Here is a 22,674-nt window from a genome sequence, read left to right as displayed (position 1 = left end):
TTTCCCAGATCTTGACTACTAACTGGTGCAGACAGGTGGCCAACTTTTCCGGGCCCATCTTGATGAGTTCCGCTGCGATACCGTCCTTACCAGCCGCTTTGTTGTTTTTGAGCTGGTGGATGGCATCCTTAACTTCCCTCAGCGTGGGAGTTGGTTCGTTCCCGTCCTCTGCTGCACCAACATAGTCATTTCCTCCGCTGCCTTGGTCCTCCGTGCCTACATTCTCTTCGCCATTCAGGTGCTCGTCGAAGTGCTGCTTCCACCTTTCGATCACCTCACGTTTGTCCGTCAGGAGGCTCCCGTCCTTATCCCTGCAGATTTCGGCTTGCGGCACGTAGCCTTTGCGGGATGCGTTGAGCTTCTGGTAGAACTTGCGTGTTTGCTGTGAACGGCACAGCAGTTCCATTTCCTCGCACTCCGCTTCTTCCAGGCGGCGCTTTTTCTCCCGGAAGAGACGGGTCTGCTGCTTCCGCTTCTGTCTGTATCGCTCCACATTCTGTCGGGTTCCATGCTGCAGCATTACCGCCCGCGCTGCATCCTTCTCCTCCAGAACCGCTCTGCACTCCTCGTCGAACCAATCGTTTCGTCGACTTCGTTCTACGTACCCGATAGTGCTCTCAGCTGCGTTGTTGATGGCTGCTTTGATTGTACTCCAGCAGTCCTCTAGAGGGGCCACATCGAGCACACCCTCGTCCGGCAACGCTGCCTCGAGATTCTGCGCGTATGCGGTGGCGACATTCGGTTGCTTCAGTCGCTCTAGATCGTACCGGGGCGGCCGCCGGTAATGAACGTTGTTAATAACGGAGAGTTTTGGGCGCAGTTTAACCATCACCAGGTAGTGATCAGAGTCGATATTAGCGCCACGATAGGTCCTGACGTCGATAATGTCGGAGAAGTGCCGTCCATCAATCAGAACGTGGTCGATTTGCGATTCCGTTTGTTGTAGTGATCTCCAGGTGTAACGATACGGGAGGCTGTGCTGGAAGAAGGTGCTACGAATGGCCATGTTCTTGGAGGCGGCGAAATCGATGAGGCGTAGGCCATTTTCGTTCGTCAGCTGGTGGGCGCTGAACTTTCCAATCGTCGGTCTGAATTCCTCCTCCTGGCCTACCTGAGCGTTCAAATCTCCTATGATGATCTTGACGTCGTGGCTTGGGCAGCGATCGTACTCGCGTTCGAGCTGCGCGTAAAATGCGTCCTTGTCATCATCAGTACTTCCGGAGTGTGGGCTGTGCACGTTTATTATGTTGAAGTTGAAGAATCGGCCTTTGATCCTCAACCTGCACATTCTTTCGTCGATCGGCCACCAACCGATCACGCGCCTCTGCATATCACCCATCACGATAAAAGCTGTTCCCAGCTCGCGTGTGTTGCCGCAGCTCTGGTAGATGGTATGATTACCTCTAAACGTTCGCACCATAGATCCTGTCCAACACACCTCCTGCAGCGCTACGATGCCGAACCCGCGGTCCTTCAGTATATCGGCGAGTATGCGGGTGCTCCCAATGAAGTTGAGAGATCGGCAGTTCCACGTACCGAGTTTCCAATCGCAAGTCCTTTTTGTTCGCAGGGGTCGTTGCCGTTGGTCTCGGTTCGTATTGTTCTGTTGCTGATTTTCCGCTACAATGGTTTTTTATGGCTGGCTCGTAGGGCCTGACACCAACCCCCTACTTTCCGGAGGACCATAGTGCACAGTTGAGCTTAGAGTCCTTCCCTGGCACTCGGACGTAGATCAGCCGCCCCTAACATATGGGGATCAGACGCTGTTTTGAGCCGCTCCTCCTGGAGAACAGACGCTCAGGTTTGCCGAAGCCCTTCCCTGTCAGCCTACGACCAAAGTTCCCACCGGGGTTGGTTACCCGATCTTCCCTAAGGTTGCTCATAGTTTCCGGCCGGTACCGCGTGGAGGTAGGGATAGGAGTTGCTGGGCAGAGGCTAGTGGATCACAATGGGATCTGAATTGCGCAGCATACCCAGCCTTTACCGTGCCAAGAGAATGTACTTTCTGTTGAAAATCCAGATTATTTTTGACCTTGAAAATTCTCCGAATGAATTTCTGGCGGTGTCTCTGAAGGTAGTCTTCTTGAAATTTCAAAAAGAATACTTGCAAAACCTATAAAAGAAATTCCAGCAAAAAATCGTTTAAATAATAATAATGTATGGAAGGGTTGTTTCCGGAATTATTCTTAGTTGGGCGCAATAGTGAAGTTATTTCCAGTATAGGGGGCGCTGAGATTGTGAAATTTTGAGTAAGCAGCTCTGATTTTACCATGACAGCATTTTTCCCGGAGTTGGCGGGATACATGCTCAAAGACAACCTAGCAGTGGATGATTCGACGAGAGAAATTGGCGAGACGAATGTTTCCAGAGGCCGGATGCTGATGTCGGGATAAGTGACAAAACGTCGAAAAGTTGAAACTAATGTTCAGCCTGACAACAACTCAGCAGAACAGGACTCGGACGTAGTCACAGGACTGACGCACTACCGGGCAACCGGAAGAGGCTTCGCGGGATCAAAAATGGCATTCAATCATTCAAATAATCTAATATCATAAGAGCGGTTCAATTTTCCCGATTCATTTAGCCAAACTGTTGTTGTGATGTTCACAGTGTTGCACTGGATTTTCGGGCACGTACCTGATGATCTGCAGTTCTGGGAGTGCTCGCAATAGGATGCCGGGTCCAATTCCGGTAGCACGGTCACTCCTTCAAGAGATAGGCAAGATGGCTCCGATACCGATGAATGGGGATTTGGGTATAATAGCGGTCTTCGGTGGGTTGGAATGACAGTAACACCACCCTATTGTCGAACCATGAAGAAAATTCTGATTCATATTTAGGGCCATGGCCCCCGAGAACAGTCCGCTTTAACGTGAATGGTGGAATACGGAGGTCACCTTGACTAGTGTGCAATGGCGGTCTTCACACGCGCCAACCAGAACGTACTGTAAACTAAAGGTCCTGGCGTAATCAGTAATCAGGATAATTGCTCCCTTTATAGTTTAGAGCTACTGAATTTCCTGAATTGCGGTGAACGGTCTCTCCAACGTAACTGGATTCGCTACTCGCACTATTATTCTTAAAAGTTTTCGCCTCCACAGGGCACTGATGGTCGAGGGTCGGTTTTGGATCATTTTGCATTCGACGTTTTGTCATTCGACAGAACCATAAAAACATGAGGAAAATGTGATTGCTTAGGCGCAAGACAGTATGGAACAGAATGATATGCGGAGGTTTTACGAAACTGTCAATGGCATGTGGGGAAAACAGTGCCTTCTCTCATTAAGTGTAACGACCCACGATGGAAGCTTGCTGACAGATAGAATAATGGTGGCTGCCAGGTGGAAAGAGCACTTTGAGGTATTTTTAAGCGGTGGGAATGGAAGAGCGACAGACAGAATTCGAATTGACGACGACAAACAACCATTACAGGTCCACCGAACAACAAGCTTGCTGAGAAGGACGAACTCATGGCCGAGCTTCTCAAGTACGGTATTGAGCAGCTGTATCAACTCTTACTCCGTATTATAATGATATGGGAAGAGGCAGATTATGATCGAACGTCGTTTTCCAGCGATGATGATTAGATAAATCCGTGCAACGCTTGACGGATAGAAATCATGGGCACGAGTCGCGGATGAACACGCAATACCTAAGCGATGTAAATCTTCGTTCAATCAACATTGAACTACATTTTTGCGACCTAGCATACTGCAGTGAATGAACAACAAATCCATCCGTTATACGTCAGTTTGTGTTTATAACCTTCTATAGCCTCCTTCTTAAGCTGGCAAATACCATACGAGTCATCATAAAACACCCACAAAGACGAATGGTTCCGATCAATCAAAAAGCTATTTTCCACGACTGATGAGACAATGTTTTTCCGCTTTTGTCCCCTGATTCCCTGTCGGTATTGCGAATGCCATTCAATCAGTTCTTAGAAAGAAGTGTTTGTTGTGCGAGAACATTATTCCTTCAATTGATTGCGTCGCGAACTCTGTCAAACAACTTCAATTCTTTGGGAATCATATCATCAATTTTCCTCATTTTATGTCATTAGAATGTCAGGACTTTAGTTTCCCGCAGAGAGATGAAAAAAGTTAAAATTCACAAGTAAAAATAGCATATTTCAATTATCATCCATCAAAGTTACCGCCAGAAGCAGAAACAGAATACTTTATTGAATCTCATTAGCAGCTTTCATTGTAAGTTGCCGCCGTGCCACGTCGAGTTTAACATTTGGAAAAAGCGTTTGGTCGCATTCAACAGTTTTTCCTCGTGCTCTAGTGATGGATATGGACCGTGCGGCGGGAATCAATCATCCCTGGCGACGAAAAGCTTTCCCTTATGGCGGTCGGTTGCTCGCTGAGCTTGTTGTCTACCGCTACCTACCTAGTGTGTGTGTGCTGCTGTTCATTTGATAGCATGGTGTGTAAGGACTTCTTTTGAAGACGTCATCACAGTCGTCGGTCATGCATATGAGAAGTAATAAATTCTCTGGGGGATGAACGGTGATTAATAGTTATTTATGTAACGAGTTGCAAAAAGTTGATTTTTTCAGCACGAGTCGTACATTTATCCAACGAGGCTTGCCGAGTTGGATAAATACGAAGAGTGCTGAAAAAATCGAGTTTTGCAACGAGTTCCATACAAAATTTTATGCAATGATTTTTCCATAATGCAACTCATTTGAGTTGCATAATGTTCATAATGCAACTCAAATGAGTTGCATTATGAACATTATGCAACTATTTTTTATTATGCAACTCATTTCAGTTGCATTATGAACCAGTTCGGAAAAGTTGGCCATTATGATACCAAAATGAGTTAAGTAAAATAGAAATTTTGATACTGAATTGCATAAATGATTTTTTTTTATTTCGTAAGATGTCGTGGAAACTGTATGCAAAGTTCATTGTATGATATGCATGAAATTCACATGCGTTTCAAAACGGTTATTTTGTTCATTGGAATTTGTAAGAGTTTTCTGATATATTACATCTCGATTGTATTTCATTCCGATAAAATAGATGAGAACTGGTAGATGATGACCAAAACTGATTTTGCTGAAAGAAAAATTTCAATGATCTTGAAAATAAACTGAAGTATTTGATATTTGTTGGGCTACTATTCGCAGCGGTGAGCCTTCGCAGCATGAAGAATCCCATCAGTTACATGGGAGGTCTCGTATACGTTCGCTTTTTGCAGTTGAGGAAGACCTATCAACTCTAAATGTTCAGAACGACTGGAATCGATTGGCCTAGAGGCGCATTTGCCTCTGTTGTGCGCCTCTGGACCAATCGATTCCAGTCGTTCTGAACATTTAGAGTTCATAGGTCTTCCTCAACTGCAAAAAGCGAACGTATACGAGACCTCCCATGAAACTGATGGGTCCTTCTTGGCTCTCTGCTGAATATAGTTTTAACTTATCGTTCCTCTGGTATACAAGCTATGCGCCCAGCCCACCGCTGCCTGCCATGTTTTATTCGTTTCACTCTTTATATACTTGATACAATTCATAGTTCATGCGATGCCACCCAGATACCGTCCTCCAGTTCTTTGCCGAGAATTGTTCGCAGCACTTTAAGTTCGACGACTCCAAAGGCTATCTGATCAGTTTCTTCCAACATTCACGATTCATGGCCGTATAATACAATCGAAAGATGATGATTAACCTGGGCTTGTTAGGGGAATATCTGTAAATAAAAAGAAAATCGCGTTAAGTACTGTTCCTTTGAATTCCACTAAGAATTTGCATCCTTTGACAGATACGTATTTCGACCTCAACTGTAAGGTCGTCTTCAGTGTCTTGTACTTGACTCGATTGAAGAGATCCATCGCATTCTACACGTTTTATACATCTGCCGCAGTTCACGTCGCCGGTCATTATCGCACGTCACTTGAGTACCAAGATTAACAAATTCATCCACACCATCAAGCTTTTCATCACACAGCAGCACTTCGTCACCATTGATTGTCACGACCGAACTGACGTTGACCACCAGCAAGCATGTTCTTGATCTTTATGGTATTGATCGTAAGCCCAATACTCATAGACTACCTTTTAAAAGGTATGAAGGCTTCGTCTACGGCCCGACGGCTGATCAGGATAATATGCGACCGTGAGACACAGGTTCCGCTCTTTTGCACAATAGTTCTCCTTATCGTTCCTTCCAGAGCTATGTTAAACAACAAGTTATAAGATTACGAACGAAGACAAAATTTCATCCGCAACTCGCACACTTCATTTCCATCCGTCAAGCGCCGCACTGATCAATCTAATCAGCTTCGCTGGAAAACAACGTTCGATCATAACCTTTTCCCATATCTCGATTATAATACGGTGTAAGAATTGATACAGCTGCTCAATACCATGCTTGAAAAGCTCGGCCGGAAGTTCGACCTTCACAGCAGCTTTGTTGTTCTTCGGATCTGTTAGGGCTGTTCTTCGTCGTCGATTCGGAATTCTGTCTCTCGCTCATTTCCACCGTTCAAAACAGTGGGGGTGTGGAGGTGCGGTCCACACCGGGCCCCCGAATTCAAGGGGCCTCCAAATCAGTGAAGGTTTCTTACACTAGTTTGAATGAAGTTCTTTAAATAGCGAAAGTTTGCTACAAGTATAAGTTCAATACTTGCAGATCTGCTGATAGGTATGTAGGGGCCCCTTCGTGAGATTTTGGAATGGGCACACAGATGACTTATTTGAAGTCCTATCATTAACAGTTCGATGATTGCTCTTTGAACCTACAGGGGTCCCAAAATACAAAAAAAAATGTGCTAGAAATCAAAATATAATTTTACGAAATTCAGTACCGATATGGAAGTAAAATTTATGAGCATAATGAAAATGTCCCTGATATTTATTCCAACTACAGGACCAAACGTAGCTGTTTACTTAGCTAAAGGTAGCAGTTGAAATTCAGGGGTCTCATTTATTAAAGTTAAGATCTGAATGAACACATGTCACGTCAAAACTGTAATAACAACAGTTTGTTGATAAGTTTTACTCTCGTATAAAAAATGTAATCAACGTATTCCAACTATTTCATCGAGTATTTCTTTCTACATATTCCTTGAAGGGTTTCTGCGGGAATTCCTTCAGTTAAGGTCCTTGTCTCTGGGGATATCTTTTACGATTTATCTAACTCCTGGAGTTCTACAAAAAATCCTCTAAGATTAACTTCAGAACTTTTTTCTGGGATTACTTCAGAAATTCCTCTAAGTATTGATTTTGGAAAGCTTACAATGATGCATTCTTTCAGGAACTCCTCCAAGCATTCCAAGCATAGGTTCGTGAGTGCAAACTTTTTAAGGTGCGATAGAGGATCAAAAATGGTGAAAAAAATTGTTCTATGCATATGGCAAATCTCAACCGTTACGTAGTTATTGAACTTTACATTTTTTTTACTTTTATTACCTTAAACTGGCTATAACTTGAAAATGGTCATTATTGAATTTTCTATCAAATCACATCTTTGGATCGATTGGTTTAGTTAAATAAATAGGTTTTGTAGAGCAAATAGCTCGAAAGTAGTGTGTTTTAATTTGTTTTTGTCATTATCTTTGAAAAAATCATAATAATTTTAAATTCTTTCTTAGGCAAAGTTGTGGCCCTTATTCCACTCTACAGTTCGGTTTTCGACACCAAACTTCTAGCTCATATCGTTTTTTGAAATTTTGATTTAAATGTGCGGCACAGTGAGCAAAAAAGAGCTTACCTTGACAGTTGCAAATTTAATTTAATTTTAATCGAAATTGCAAGAAAACGATAAGAGATAGAAGTTTGATGTCAAAGTATTGTAGAGTGGAACAGGGGTCGCAATTTCGCCTAAGAAAGAATTTAAAATTATTACGCATTTTTCAAAGATAATTGACAAAAACAAATTAAAACACACTACTTTTGAGATATTTGCCCTAGAAAACTTAGTTATTTAACTAAACCAATCAATCCGAAGATGAGATTTGATAGAAAATTCAATAATCTTTCAAATAGGAGTAATAAAATTGCAATAAGTTTGACCATTTTCAAGTTATAGCCAGTTTAAGGCAATAATAGTCAAAAAATGTAAAGTTCAATAACTACGTAACGGTTGAGATTTGCCATATGCGTAGAACAATTTTATTCACCATTTTTGATCCTCTATCGCCCCTTAAAAAGTTTGCACACATGAACCTAACACCCTATATAATTGAAGAAATTGCTTCAGAAACGCATGGAGGAGTTTGTAGCAACTTTCGAAGGAAATCTTAGAGAAATTTGTAAAGAAGTCCTTGAAGTAATTCCTAGATAAGTCGTAAAATATATTCAAGAAAAAGTTCTTGGAGTTCCTCACTTGGAACAAATGCTTCATGAAATCGTAATAATCATTTTTAAAAGTTTCGTGAAGGGAATCCGGACGAAACTGGTGTTCCTAATGCAAACCTTGTAAGAATACCTGAAGGATTCATTGAAAGAATCACAGTAGAATTTCCTGGAGGAATTTCTGTGAGAATTCTGGAAGGAAATTTATTTTATTTTTTTATTAGAATTTCTGATGGAAATTTCTTTTGGATTTTTTTCACCAATTACTTTGGAAATCCGTGCAGCAATTCTTTAAGGAATATCTTAATCCCTTCAGCAAATACTCTAAAAAATTTCTTTGGAAATTCCTTTGAGAATTCCCTAAGGTTTTTTTTTGTCTGATTTCATTCTGCATTATTTCTAGAAAATTTCTGTGGCTATTATTTTGGAAACTGTTTAAGCTATTGTGTCGAAAATTGGGTGTTAGAAGTATCATTGAAAATTTCTGCGGCAAATCTTTTGAGAAATTGTTAGGTAATTCCTTTAAAAACTTCTTTAATGACAAATGTCCAAGTGATTACTTTCGGATTTTTAAAAAAGCACTACACTCTTTAAAGTCTAAACTAGAACTGAATCACTTAATTTATTCTTCTATCCTGGTAACCTAATTTCACTTGTAACTCACCGGGTCAGCCTGGGAAACAATGATGTCGCTGCTCTGGTTCTCATCGAATTGTCACGTTTCAGGACTCCGGTTTCATCGTGACAAAGTTGCTTCGCGTGGCGTGGGAATTGGTGTCTCGATGATCTGGCAGGCTCGGATGAAACGTTGCATAGCACCGTATGGGAACTATGGTGCGTCAACTTAATTGATGAACTGGCAGGTTGTGATACAATGTTGTTTCAAGCCGTGTGGTAACTACGGTGCGTTGATGATGCTGTTAGATTACAGGTGACAATCTGAACATAACTCCCCCCTTTCTAGCTTGAACCGTCCCGGTTCAACCCGATATCAGTATCCATAGATGCAGATGGTTTGATAATAATTTTCGACCAGATTTTCCTTATCTCCTTGAACAGGTAAATACATATTATTAGAAAAATGATTATTATTAGTGTTCCTCCATTGGAAGCATGGCGATTTGTAGATTCTAAAGCATCGATCCTGTGCCTGTTGTTAATATGCAGCTCTTGTAAGGTTTGTGTTTCTGTCTTAATTGTTTTTGATTTGTTGATAAACGTTGATTGCAGTGGAAGTATTTCCAAATGATTGTTGTTATCGAATTCGAAATTTTGAAATGATTCATTATCTATTTGTATCGAACAGTTTCTGAAGCTGATAAGAAATGATCCTGTTAGATTTTTATTTCCAAACCCGCAACTGTTCTTCAATTGCACAGTTGAATATACATTTCGAATGAGTATTTTTCCACTTCCAATAGGTTTGATTTCATTGACTCTGTTGTACTTTTTGAATGGACAGTTACTAGGATTTCCTTTTAGTAATCGATGAATGCACGTGTCGTCGGAGACATTTTTCATTGTCTGTAATTTGCAAATAATATTTTGCTCGATGTTCACGCAAGTATCATTTGTTATAAATGTAACGTTGGTTCCTAATACTGCCTTCGTGAAATCAATTGCTATTACTTCGCCATTTACAGGTATGTTTTCTACAATAATTTGCTGGTAGGACCCAGGTAAGAATTTTGGAATTTTTATGAGAAACACAATGGATGATCCGTTGTAATAGGCTGCCGGTTCTAGAAACTCATAGACCTGTTCATCGTTGTTTATGGAGATTCCTGCGCGTTCCAAACTTTCGGCTATGTACTCGATTTCTGTTGTTTGAAGTATTCCTTTAGACAAAACGCCTACTTTAGCCATGACAATCGAGTCTGAGATGTCTTCCAAATGTCTTTGTACCACATCCAGGTTGAAGATTAACCTCTGGAAATGTTGAATATGTTCCCAGGAGACCTTCATATTTTTGTTTGATCTAATCTGATTCGTTAGTTTACCTAATTCTTCCTTTTCATTGAGAACTGTTTTTGTCAAGTTATTGATTCTTTCTTGAAACTGATTGTTTATTTTTATTTGGAGATTGTTTGATTCTATGAGGTTCTTGTTGGAATATTGTAAAAGGTTTATATTTTGATTTAAGTTTACTAAGTCATTGTTATCCAAATTCCCTGTTATTGTTTTAATTAAAGTGCCTAGAATATTGATTGCTCTTTTGGACTTTCTCCGAATGCTAAGCTTTTGTAGTGTCGCGTTTGTTTGACTAAATTTAATCTTCAAAATATCCTTAAAATCTCTGGTATGCAAGTTTGAATCTATCTGATTGATCATTATATCGTATTGTTGTAAAATCTCGTGAAATGTATTAAGAGTTATTTTATGAACCAACCAATCGTGTCCATTTGAAATGAAAGTTTTACCAACTTTTAGCGCTACAATACCCGGGTTGTTATTCAAATCGGTAATTTCTAAGTATGTGCCTTGTGCTGAAAAATAAAGGTATGAAGAAAGGATTGGGATTATGGATAGTATGGATAACATCCTCCGCAACATCGTGTCCGGACCTGTGAAAATAAACATAATTTTAGAATTTATTTCCATTTGTGGTCAAGTACCGGCATAATACTGAAAATTTTGATACAACTCCCAATATTTTTTTTTCATTATTATTACTGATTATGCCAGTACTTTCAAATAATTTTCCGTTTCCTTTTCAATTTCGATTTATGAATTTTTCTGGAGTTCTGATCTATTATGCATACGTCCTTATTTTCTTTTACTTTAATTTCTGCATATCTTTCTTCGTGTTTCAGATTATTTCTCTTCCTTTGATAGACTGTTTTATTCTCTTCGAATTCTTCAGGTTCCTCTCTATTCAGGTTCAATTTTTCTAATTCTTTTTGTTTGCGTTCAATTTGTTTTTCCTTCATTTCTCGAAAAAACATTTCTTTTTGTCTTATTCTCTCATCGAGGTCCTGTGGTACAGTAGAATTATTACGTATTCCGTGAAATAATTCTCTAGGTGTTAAATTGGTTTGACTATGAATCGAGTCGTTGTAAATGGCCATGGCCAAATTAATTTTTGTAGATTCTGGAAGGTCCTTAGTTGAATTTTTGTTTGATAGAATGTTGTGTAGTTCCCTCAAGGTTCGATGAACAATTTCTACTACACCGTTTGAGGATGATTGACCTAGACTGGTGAAGTGGTATTCAATTTGATTCTCCTCTAAAAATTCTCTCATTGCAGCTGAAGTAAATGAGGCTTCGGAGTCCATGACAAGAGTTATTGGTTTCCCTAGCATTGTTATGAATTTGGAAAATGCTTGTATTATATGAACATGGTTTCGTGTTTTAATGGGTATAGCGATTGCTAACCTCGAAAATTTATCGCAAAATGTCAAGTACAATTTATTTCTCATTATAAAGATGTCAAGATGCACGATTTCCAATGGTTTTGATGGTATTTGAGTAAATTTGAATTTCATTTTGTACGGATGTCGCTCATATTTACTTTTTTGGCATAACTTGCACATATTTATGAAACGTGTGATCTTGGATTTCATTTTAGGAAAAAAGTATTCGGTTTTAATATGTTTAAAAGTTTCTACAATCCCTCTATGATTGTAGTTATGTCGCGCTTGAATAATCTGATCTTGTTCAATTTCTTCAGTAACATCGGTTAACATTTTTTCCGTCCAGAACATTTTGAACGTTTTAGCTCTGGAAAAATAGTTTTTGTAAATAATTTGCAAACTTCGTAAAATATCAGTTTTGCAAAATAATCCATTTGTGCAGGTTGGGCTTGCATAGTCTTTCAGTATGTTAATCAGAATACCAGGACTAAAATTTAGTTTTTTGATTGTTACTCTCGTATGATGTGGAAAAATAATAGAAGTTTCTACACTATCTTCAGAAGATTGTTCTAAAACAATTTGGTTTCGAAATTCGTTCAACGGTTTTTCTGTACTAGGAATAAAGTCTCCATCATCCGTATCAGCCGAATGTTGTGTCATGCTATCTTCGCTGGTTGTATGTATTTCAGCTACTGTTGAATTTTCTGGTTCTATTCTTGATAATGCATCCGCGTTTCTATTCAAAGTGCCTTTTTTGTATGTAACGTCAAATTCATACTCTTCTAATTCTAGTTTCATATGTAATAACTTTCGATTTAAATCTTTCTTTTGTCTGAGCCATATCAAAGCTTTATGGTCACTTCGTAACTGAAATTTTGTTCCATAAATGTATGGTCTAAAATGCTTTACAGTCCACACAATGGCAGCAAGTTCTTTTTCTGTGGCAGACCAATTACATTCTGTATCATTTAGGGTTCGCGATGCATATGCAATTGGATGTTCTTTTGAATCTTCGAATTTCTGTGAAAGAACCGCGCCAAGTGCAAAGTCGCTTGCATCGGTTTCAAGAATGAATGGCTTATCGAAATCTGGGTACCGTAAGATAGGGTCGGATGTAAGCAGTTGTTTGCAATCATCGAAACAATTTTTAAACTCCTCATTATGAATAATTTGTGCTCCCTTTTTCAAACATTTTGTTAAAGGTTTTGTTAGTTTCGCAAAGTCTTTTATAAACTTCCTATAATAACCAAGAAGTCCAAGAAACCCTTTTATTTGCTTTGTTGTTTTTGGTAAAGGCCAGGTTAAGATTTTTTCGATTTTGTTTGGATTTGGTTTGATACCATCTTCCGTTACAACATGACCAAGAAATTCACATTGTTTTTGCAAAAATTCGCATTTATCCACTTGTACCTTCAAATTGGCCTCAATCAATCTACGTAGCACTTTATTTAAATTATCCAAGTGTTGTTGCAGAGAATTTCCAAAAACAATAATATCATCTAGATAAACTAGACAACATTTTCCAATAAGGTCGCATAAAATTCGATTCATTGCGCGCTGGAAAGTAGCTGGCGCATTTTTTAATCCAAAAGGCATTCGAATGAATTCAAAATGCCCTTTTTCGGTACTGAAGGCTGTCTTTGACCTGTCTCTGGGGTCTACTTCAATTTGATGAAAACCCGATTTGAGATCGAGCGTAGTGAAGTAAACGCTTCTTCCTAATTTGTCTAAAATTTCATCCATGTTAGGGATTGGAAATTTGTCGTCGATCGTCTTTTCATTGAGTTTGCGATAATCGACCACAATTCTCCATTTCTTTTTTCCACTAGCATCCATTTTTTTAGGGACTATCCAAATTGGCGATGTCCAAGGTGAAATCGAGTTTTGGATTATTCCGTCCGCGAGCATTTCGTTTATTTGCTTTTCTACCTCGGGTTTATGAATATTCGGGTAACGATAAGTTTTTGTATGAATCGGTAAATCGTCCACAGTTCGAATTCTATGTTTAGTTGCCGTGGTGCATGTAAGTTTTTCTCCAGGTTTCTGAATAATGTTTAAGTTCTTCCTCAGAACATCAAGTAGTTTGGATTTCTCCTCATAATTCAGATGATTTGTACGAATCAAATTATCTTTGCAAGTCACTAGGTTTCGCGGATGTGACAGGATAATCTACGACAAACTACATCCCCGCAACTTCGACATCGTGGCGTTGCAGGAACTTTGTTGGGCTGGACAGAAAGTGTGGAAAAGCGGGCATCGAGCGGCTACCTTCTACCAAAGCTGTGACACCACCAATGAACTGGGAACAGGATTTAGAGTGTTGGGCAAGATGCGACAACGTGTGATCGGGTGGCAGCCGATCAACGCAAGGATGTGCATGTTGAGAGTGAAGGGCCGTTTCTTCAACTACAGCATCATCAACGTCCACTGCCCACACGAAGGGAGACCCGATGACGAGAAAGAAGCGTTCTACGCGCAGTTAGAGCAAACATACGATGGTTGCTCGCCGCGTGACGTGAAAATCGTTGTCGGCGACATGAACGCGCAGGTAGGAAGGGAGGAAATGTACAGACCGGTAATCGGGCGAAACAGCCTGCACGCCGTATCGAATGATAACGGCCAGCGATGCGTAAACTTTGCAGCCTCCCGTGGTATGGTAGTCCGAAGCACCTTCTTCCCCCGCAAAGATATCCACAAAGCCACCTGGAGATCACCCGACCATCAAACAGAAAACCAAATCGACCACGTTCAAATCGACGGTAAATTTTTCTCGGATATAACCAACGTCCGCACATATCGCAGTGCGAATATAGATTCGGATCACTACTTAGTCGCTGTATGCATGCGCTCAAAACTTTCGACAGTTATCACCACGCGTCGAAGTCGAACGCCGCGGCTCAACATCGAGCAACTTCGTAACGTAGATGTGGCTCAAGACTACGCGCAGCAGTTAGCAGTGGCCCTACCAACGGAAGAGCAGCTTGGGGCTGTCCATAAACCACGTGGTCACGAGGGGGGGGGGGGGGTTTCGGCCAATGACCATTTTGTATGGACAAATAAAAAAATTTGTATGGACTTATGACCACGCGGGGGGGTTGAAAAGTCCAACAAAAATGACCACGTGGTTTATGGACAGCCCCCTTGGCGCAGCTACGCTTGAAGATGGCTGGAGGGACATCCGATCCGCCATAGGTAGTACCTCGGCTACAGCACTAGGCTTCGCGACTCCGAATCACAGAAACGACTGGTATGACGGCGAATGTGAACAGTTGAAAAACGAGAAGAATGCAGCATGGGCGAGAATGCTGCAACACCGTACGAGAGCGAATGAGGCACGTTACAAACAGGCGCGGAACAGGCAGAACTCAGTCTTCCGGATGAAGAAGCGCCAGCAGGAAGAACGAGATCGCGAAGCGATGGAAGAGCTGTACCGCGCTAAGGACACACGAAAGTTCTACGAGAAGCTGAACCGCTCGCGCAGAGGCCTTGTGCCACAAGCCGACATGTGCCGAGATAATCACGGGAATATTCTCACGAGCGAGCGTGAGGTGGACGAGAGGTGGCGGCAGCATTACGATGAGCACCTCAATGGCGACGTTGCAAGTACCGAAGGTGGCGTGGTAACAGATCTAGGAGTATGTGCACAGGACGAAAGACTTCCGGCCCCTGACCTTCAAGAGATTGAGCAGGAGGTTGGCCGGTTGAAAAACAACAAAGCCGCTGGAGCAGATCAACTACCAAGCGAGCTTCTAAAATACGGTGGAGAAGCACTGGTGACAGCACTACACTGGGTCATTACCAAGATTTGGGAGGAGGAAGTATTACCGGAGGAATGGATGGAAGGCATCGCGTGTCCCATCTACAAAAAGGGCGACAAGTTGGATTGCGGGAACTATCGCGCGATCACACTACTGAGCGCTGCCTACAAGATACTCTCTCAAATTTTATGCCGCCGTCTATCACCGATTGCAAGAGAGTTCGTGAGGCAATATCAAGCTGGATTTATGGGAGAACGCGCTACAACGGACCAGATGTTCGCCATCCGCCAGGTGTTGCAGAAATGTCGCGAATACAACGTGCCCACACATCACTTGTTCATCGATTTCAAATCGGCGTATGCTACAATCGATCGAGAACAGCTATGGCAGATTACGCACGAATACGGATTCCCGGATAAACTGATACGGTTGATCAAGGCGACGATGGATCGAGTGATGTGCGTAGTTCGAGTATCAGGGACACTCTCGAGTCCCTTCGAATCTCGCAGAGGGTTACGGCAAGGTGATGGTCTTTCGTGCTTGCTGTTCAACATTGCTTTGGAGGGTGTAATTAGGAGAGCGGGGATAAACACGAGTGGGACGATTTTCACGAGGTCCGTTCAGCTGCTTGGTTTCGCCGATGATATTGATATTATTGCTCGTAAATTTGAGACGATGGCGGAAACGTATATCCGACTAAAAAGTGAAGCCAGGCGAATCGGATTAGTCATTAATGTGTCGAAGACAAAGTACATGATGGCAAAGGGCTCCAGGGAGGAATCACCGCGCCCGCCACCCCGAGTTCATATCGACGGTGATGAAATCGAGGCGGTTGAAGAATTCGTGTACTTGGGCTCACTGGTGACCGACGACAACGGCACCAGCAGAGAAATTCAGAGGCGCATTGTGGCAGGAAATCGTGCCTACTTTGGACTCCGCAGAACTCTACGATCGAATAAAGTTCGCCGTAACACGAAGTTAACCATCTACAAAACGTTGATTAGACCGGTCGTCCTCTATGGGCACGAAACATGGACCCTACGTGCAGAGGACCAACGCGCCCTTGGAGTTTTCGAACGGAAGGTGCTGCGTACCATCTACGGCGAAGTGCAGATGGAAGACGGGACTTGGAGAAGGCGAATGAACCACGAGCTGCATCAGCTGCTGGGAGAACCAACCATCGTCCATACCGCGAAAATCGGGAGGCTACGGTGGGCGGGTCACGTCATCAGGATGTCGGATGGCAACCCCACTAAAATGGTTCTCGAGAGTCATCCGACCGGTACAAGAAGACGTGGAGCGCAGCGAGCTAGGTGGGTCGACCAGGTGGAGGACGATGTGCGGACCCTACGCAGAGTGCGGAACTGGAGACAAACAGCCATGGACCGAGTGGAATGGAAGCGGCTACTATGTACAGCAGAGGCCACCCCGGCCTTAGCCTGACCGGTAAGGTAAGTATGATTTTAGTTATTGAAGTTTCGATATTCTTTGGTCAATTGCTTTGGAAATTTATCAGGAAACTTCTACGGGATTTCAGCATTTTCATTGAAAGTTACACCGGCAGTCCCTTTGCTAATATATAGCTGGTTTTTGTCTGGTTTTACAGTTCTATGAGATACACTCTTGCGAATTAAAAAAAAAAAATCCAAGAATTTAAAACGGAACGGCCGAACAAATTCGCAAAGGAATTTCCAAAAAAAAAAAAAATAAGGTGATCACAAAGCAATTTCTAAAAATGTTTTTGTTATTTCTTGAAAAAAAAAAAATACTATGCTTTTTTATATTTTTCATGAGGAGTTCTTGAATCCTTGAATAAATTATTGGAGGAATTTCTTAAGCATTTCTAGCAAAAACACTCAAATCCACTGGAGGAATTTGTGTAATAATCTTCGAAAAAATCTTGCTGAAGTAATTATATAAATACATGAAGTAATCCTTGCATTAAGAATGCCCGAAAGATTTGTTGCAAAAAAAAATAATTTGTGAAATACTTGGGGACATCAGTTTAACCCTTCAGGACGCGCGCCGTTGTAAAAAGTACAACAATGCCAAAAAAAATCTCGCTCGTCGTATACAGCGCAAGCACAGTGCATTTTAGGCTCGAACAGGCGCGCGTCTTGAAAGTTTAAGTAAGAATGATTGAAATCAATTGAGCAAATCCTAAGAGAATACTTAATAAATTTTGAACGAATCTTTGAAGAAATCGTAAGAGCATTTATTGGATGAACTACTAAAGATATCTTTAGAAAAATTCCCAAAGAAACTTTGGGAGGGATTTCCACAGGCCTCTTTGAAGGAATTTCTTTAAAATTTTGAAAAAACCTTGGAAGAATTCCAAAAGCGAGTCCTGGAAAAATCCCAAGAGTAATCCTCGGTAAAAATCTTGAAGAAATTGTTAAATAAATTAAACAAGGAAAGCTTTATCCGATTGATGAAACCCTTGCAGTAGTTTCTAACAAGATCCTTGAAGGAATCCTGAAAGAATTTTTTGACAATTTTCCAAAGTTTTGTTTTGGAGAAACATTTAAGAAATCCTTGGAAAAAATCCCGTAGGAATTCTTAAAGCGATTCCTGAAGAATTCCCTATGGATATCCTCTATGAAATCTTAATCTTGCATTAATCACTTAAAATATGCTTCTAGGCATTCTTAAAGAATTCCTGAAGAAAGTAGCAAAATAGTCTTAGGAGGAATCCTTGGAGTAACATGAGAATATTTTTTTTATTTGATAAGATAGGGCATCTGTTCCTTTACTATTTAAGCATATACGCTCCAATTTTCATACTACTCAAATCAAAGGAATGAAGTGCTTGTTGTCTTGTTTCTTTTTTTTTATTTTTTTTAGAAGTGAGCACGAATGATAACAAAAATTATGTCATCATCAATTCCGTTATCGTTTTGTTTTCGAATAGGATTCATTTGCGACTGTAGGATTATTAAGGACATGTTGACCCTACCATTTACCCTATTTTGGACACCCTGACTTTATTTTGGACCACCAAGTGCACGTATTTTGGCCCACCAAATTAAACTTCAATTGATTGATGAAATGAAAGCCACCTCAGCAAAAATTTAAACATAGTTAAAACTACGTGAAGATTACATCTTTTCTATTCATTTTTTGAGGCAGGGAACGTTTAAAAGTTACGTAACAGTAAAAAAAGATGAAATTTTGTTGCTATTGCCAGTTTTTAGGCATTGTAATATGATGTTTCATAAAAAAATGTTACGCAAAACGTGTATTTATTAACTATTGCATGACGTAAGTCACCATGTATAAATTACGTAACGCTTCATAGGAAGTGTGAAAGTTTAGTGATTTTTCTAAATATAAAGGCGTTCCACACATATTGTAGTGAGTGGAAAGGCCATCAAAAATAAAGTAATTTGAATGATACATAATTTGTAAAACATACATTAGATAACACAGTGTCTCAGTCATCAACTAATTGCCGAAAAGGACAACTTTTCTAAACTGGATGACTGAACACCTGAAAATTTCAACTTGTCGAAAAGTTGTTAGGGCACAAATCGAATCGAAACGAAACAACTTAGCGAAAATTTGTTAGAACAAATCGAGCCCACAACAATCTCATTGTGAAATAAACGTATAACAACTCAGATCACGGGAGGTCCCAACTTATCCTATTCATCTGTTTTCAGAGTACATTACATTGGCTTGAATGTTTTCTCTCTTTAGAAGGAACTGGAGAGATGGATCTGGCAGGTGGTCCAAAATATGTCCACATCTGATTATGTGGAACATATTTTGGCCATACCTCAAACCACCATTTTATTGAATATTATCGCTCCACCGAGGTTAAGAACAGTTTATTTTGAGTTCTTACATGGCGCTAACTGCATTCACATGAAATAAATATTTATTTGTAAAATTTAATACTTCTTCAAAGCCGACTACAAATTTGTCACCTCTTTTGTTTTTGGTGCTTTTCCGTGTGTTTCATTGGAAGTGAAAACATTTTCTCTATTTTTGATACTGAACAGCATATTTAACTGACATCCAAAATAAAGTTCATCACACAGTTGAATACTTTTCGTGTTCCAATAGAAATTTACCAAGATTTAGTAGAGATTATGTGATAAATATCGTAAAACTCCCTAGGTGGGCCAAAATACCTGCCCGGTCCAAAATACCTCCACTACCCTACTCTCTTGCGCCTGAGCAATCACATTTTTTTCCTCATCTGTAGAGCCTTTTAACCACTGCGTCCATTATTTAGGAATATTGTGGTATGTCCCATATTTAATTTGGTGCTAGTCAAATATCCTGTCACAATTGAGCTGTGATCCCAAGTAACAATTCAGAACCACTAATAAGCATGCCAGTTTAATAAACATTCTACAAAAGCGCCGACAGTTGAACAAGAGCATGCGTTGATCAAAATGACGAACAAACATTACAAACGGTTAAAGTAGAACTTTTGTTCATCATATAGATGTTAATTTAATAACTAGTCGAACAAAAGTTTAAAGAAAGTTGTTTAGAAATTACCGTCAATAGCATAATAATGTTGTAACAATGTTAGAAGAGAAGCTGCTTCTAACTCATTAGATGTCGTTGTTCCACATATGATTCTCAGTGGAACAAGTAGCTTAAGTATAGTTTAATAATACTTGCTTAGTTATTTTATTCAGTTGCTGATTAGTAGTGTAATAGTATCACTTCATAGTCATTGTTCGCCATGCTCACATTTGTAAACATGATCGCTGTTTTTTTTGCCTGCACTGGATTAAACATCAATCAAGAGTATTGCAGCAGCAAATAATTATATACCTAACACTCTTAAAACATCACAACTTACCTTCAATACTACACTGATTAACGATGGCTAAACCACTGTTCTTCAAAAACGGCAGCTGGAGTGGCCCCTCTAACTACCACCGACAGAAAGTTCCCCAGCGGTTCATTTCTTCACCACAACGCGGACATTGTTTTCATTCAGGCTCGAGATCCACTTAATGCCTGGAGATTTTCACTGAAATCACACTTTTTTACATCCGATACGAAAAATGTGAAAACTATTTAACCACAGCTCAATTGACTGGGTGTTCGAAATGGATAAAAAATGATTGAACAGCTGGTAATTTTGCAAAACAACAACGTTAGCTACATACAGCTGCTGTTAAGCTCCAGTAGCGCTGCTGATGAACAAAGCTTGCTTAAAAATTTATCAACATGAATAAACGTTGCGGTAATGATTAATCAAACATTGATCAGCTTCAATGTTCATCTAGAGACGATTAGTTGAATAATAATACTCAAGCGATGTTTAATCAACGCATGGAAGGAAACGTCGTCTACTTAATATTTAAATACTGCCTAATTTTTCTCAAATCCTGTATCCCGGATTGGTGAAGAGCAGATGCAGACGACAGTGAAGCAGTAGGTCCCGAGTTCGAGTCTTGTCATTGTTGAAAGTTTTTCATAAAAATGTAATTTAAATGCATAGCTGTAAGTAATTTCAAGTTATTTCAAGTTAAATATATGTGAAAAAACGTAAAATGGTAATTTATTGGTATTTTTGCCAATTAATTGGTACAGTAATATTGAAGAAACGTTTAAGATACACGTTTTGCAGCATTTATTCTATCAAATCTATAAATAGACATGATATCCATGTTTTTATTGTATTGTGATAGAATAATTGTTGTAGAAAGCTTGTTATTATGAACCTAACAGCTAATTCGCAACAATGGTTTCTATGATCTTTATTAGATGATTATACAAAAAAGCATCATACAACTTGGTTTAATCAACGTTGAAGAAAAGCTTCTAAAATATGTGTAACAGCTGATGGTTTGAACGTTGAACAACAGTTGCATAACTAAGGAATATTCATTGAATAAACATACTTTTCTCGATGCTTATATAACGGTCGTTGTTGAACAGATTCTCCATTTCTGGGCTAACAAGAGTTGAACAACAGTTTCATTTCCACTAAACCAAATATTATTCGACATATGGTTTAATAACAATGCTTTTAGAAACCTTTCTTAAATTAATAATTGTTTCTTGGGATGGACAATGGTATATGTAACACCTGATCCCAACTAGGCACAACTCGTTTTATAAAGTTTATTACCCTGTTGAGATTACTTCTCCAAATTTCCAAGGGCTCTAGAAACCCTTTACCAAATACCACCAATCTGTGATGGGACAGCACTCCGCATACATGCCTTGAATTAAGCCCACGTCTAACTGTTCTCTAATAAATCTTCTGCTGAGCACAGCTGAAGCACCCTTCGCGTGGTGAAGATTTGTTTGGATAGTTTTTAAGGTACTCATTTTTTTACTATTTACAGGAGAAAATAAGGTCCACTGCATCATTGCAAAATACTGTGGAGGGTGCCCTGGTACTCCACAGGCACCGTTGGCGGTTAGGTTTTTATTAGACCCCCCTAACCATCCATTCTTAGGCACGGTACGCATTAAGCCGCATGACACCATGAATTAGGGGTCGCCTGTTTTGTGGTCTCTTACCACCGGATCAGACAATCCGTAGTGATATTCTTAGCCAGTTGAAGCAACTGCTACCGCCACTACACGGCTATCTAGGCTGATCGGGAATAGAAATTAATATTGATGATCAACTTCTTTCGAGCCCGAACAGCCGTACAATCACATTTTCCTCGTGGTTTCTTTTATTTTTGCGATGAATTCATTTTGGGCTTCCCAATACTTCATCAATATCGATACTTTTTGTCGAAATTTTCAACAAACCTTCGAAAGATATTTCAAAAATGCATTGAAAATACCATGTTTTGACAAAAAAAATCAGTTCGACCGCTGCTGTCGTCAAGTACAGACGGAGATAAATGTGCGCTCTGCAGTTCGGGATCGCTTTGTTCGAAGCGCGTGCTTTATAGATTTTTCTATTGTCGGTGGTTCACACTTGTCTCGGGCCGGTGGTGCTTTTTGTGCGTTGGAAGCAGCATCCAATTATCATCGGTATGGGCGAAGTGATGATAGAAAACACCGTTCAATTTCGGTTCCCTGCGACAAGCCCACGTCCGTCGTGGGTTGAGATTGCTGGCTTCATTAAGCAATTAAACACGGATGTGGCGCTGATGGAGACAGCGTACAAAACAGCTAACGACCGATCGCTGTTCATCAAGTTTTCATCCCATGATGCCATGATGGACTCGCTCAGCAAAAATGCGGAACCGCGATCTTTTGTCTACAGTACTGGAAGATCAGTGGAGGTGTGCATGACTGTGGCGGGCATGAATATGCACTA

This window comes from Aedes albopictus, chromosome 1 (genome assembly GCF_035046485.1).
Source record: "Aedes albopictus strain Foshan chromosome 1, AalbF5, whole genome shotgun sequence".
Lineage (NCBI taxonomy): Eukaryota > Metazoa > Arthropoda > Insecta > Diptera > Culicidae > Aedes > Aedes albopictus.
This window is presented reverse-complemented; position numbering follows the sequence as displayed.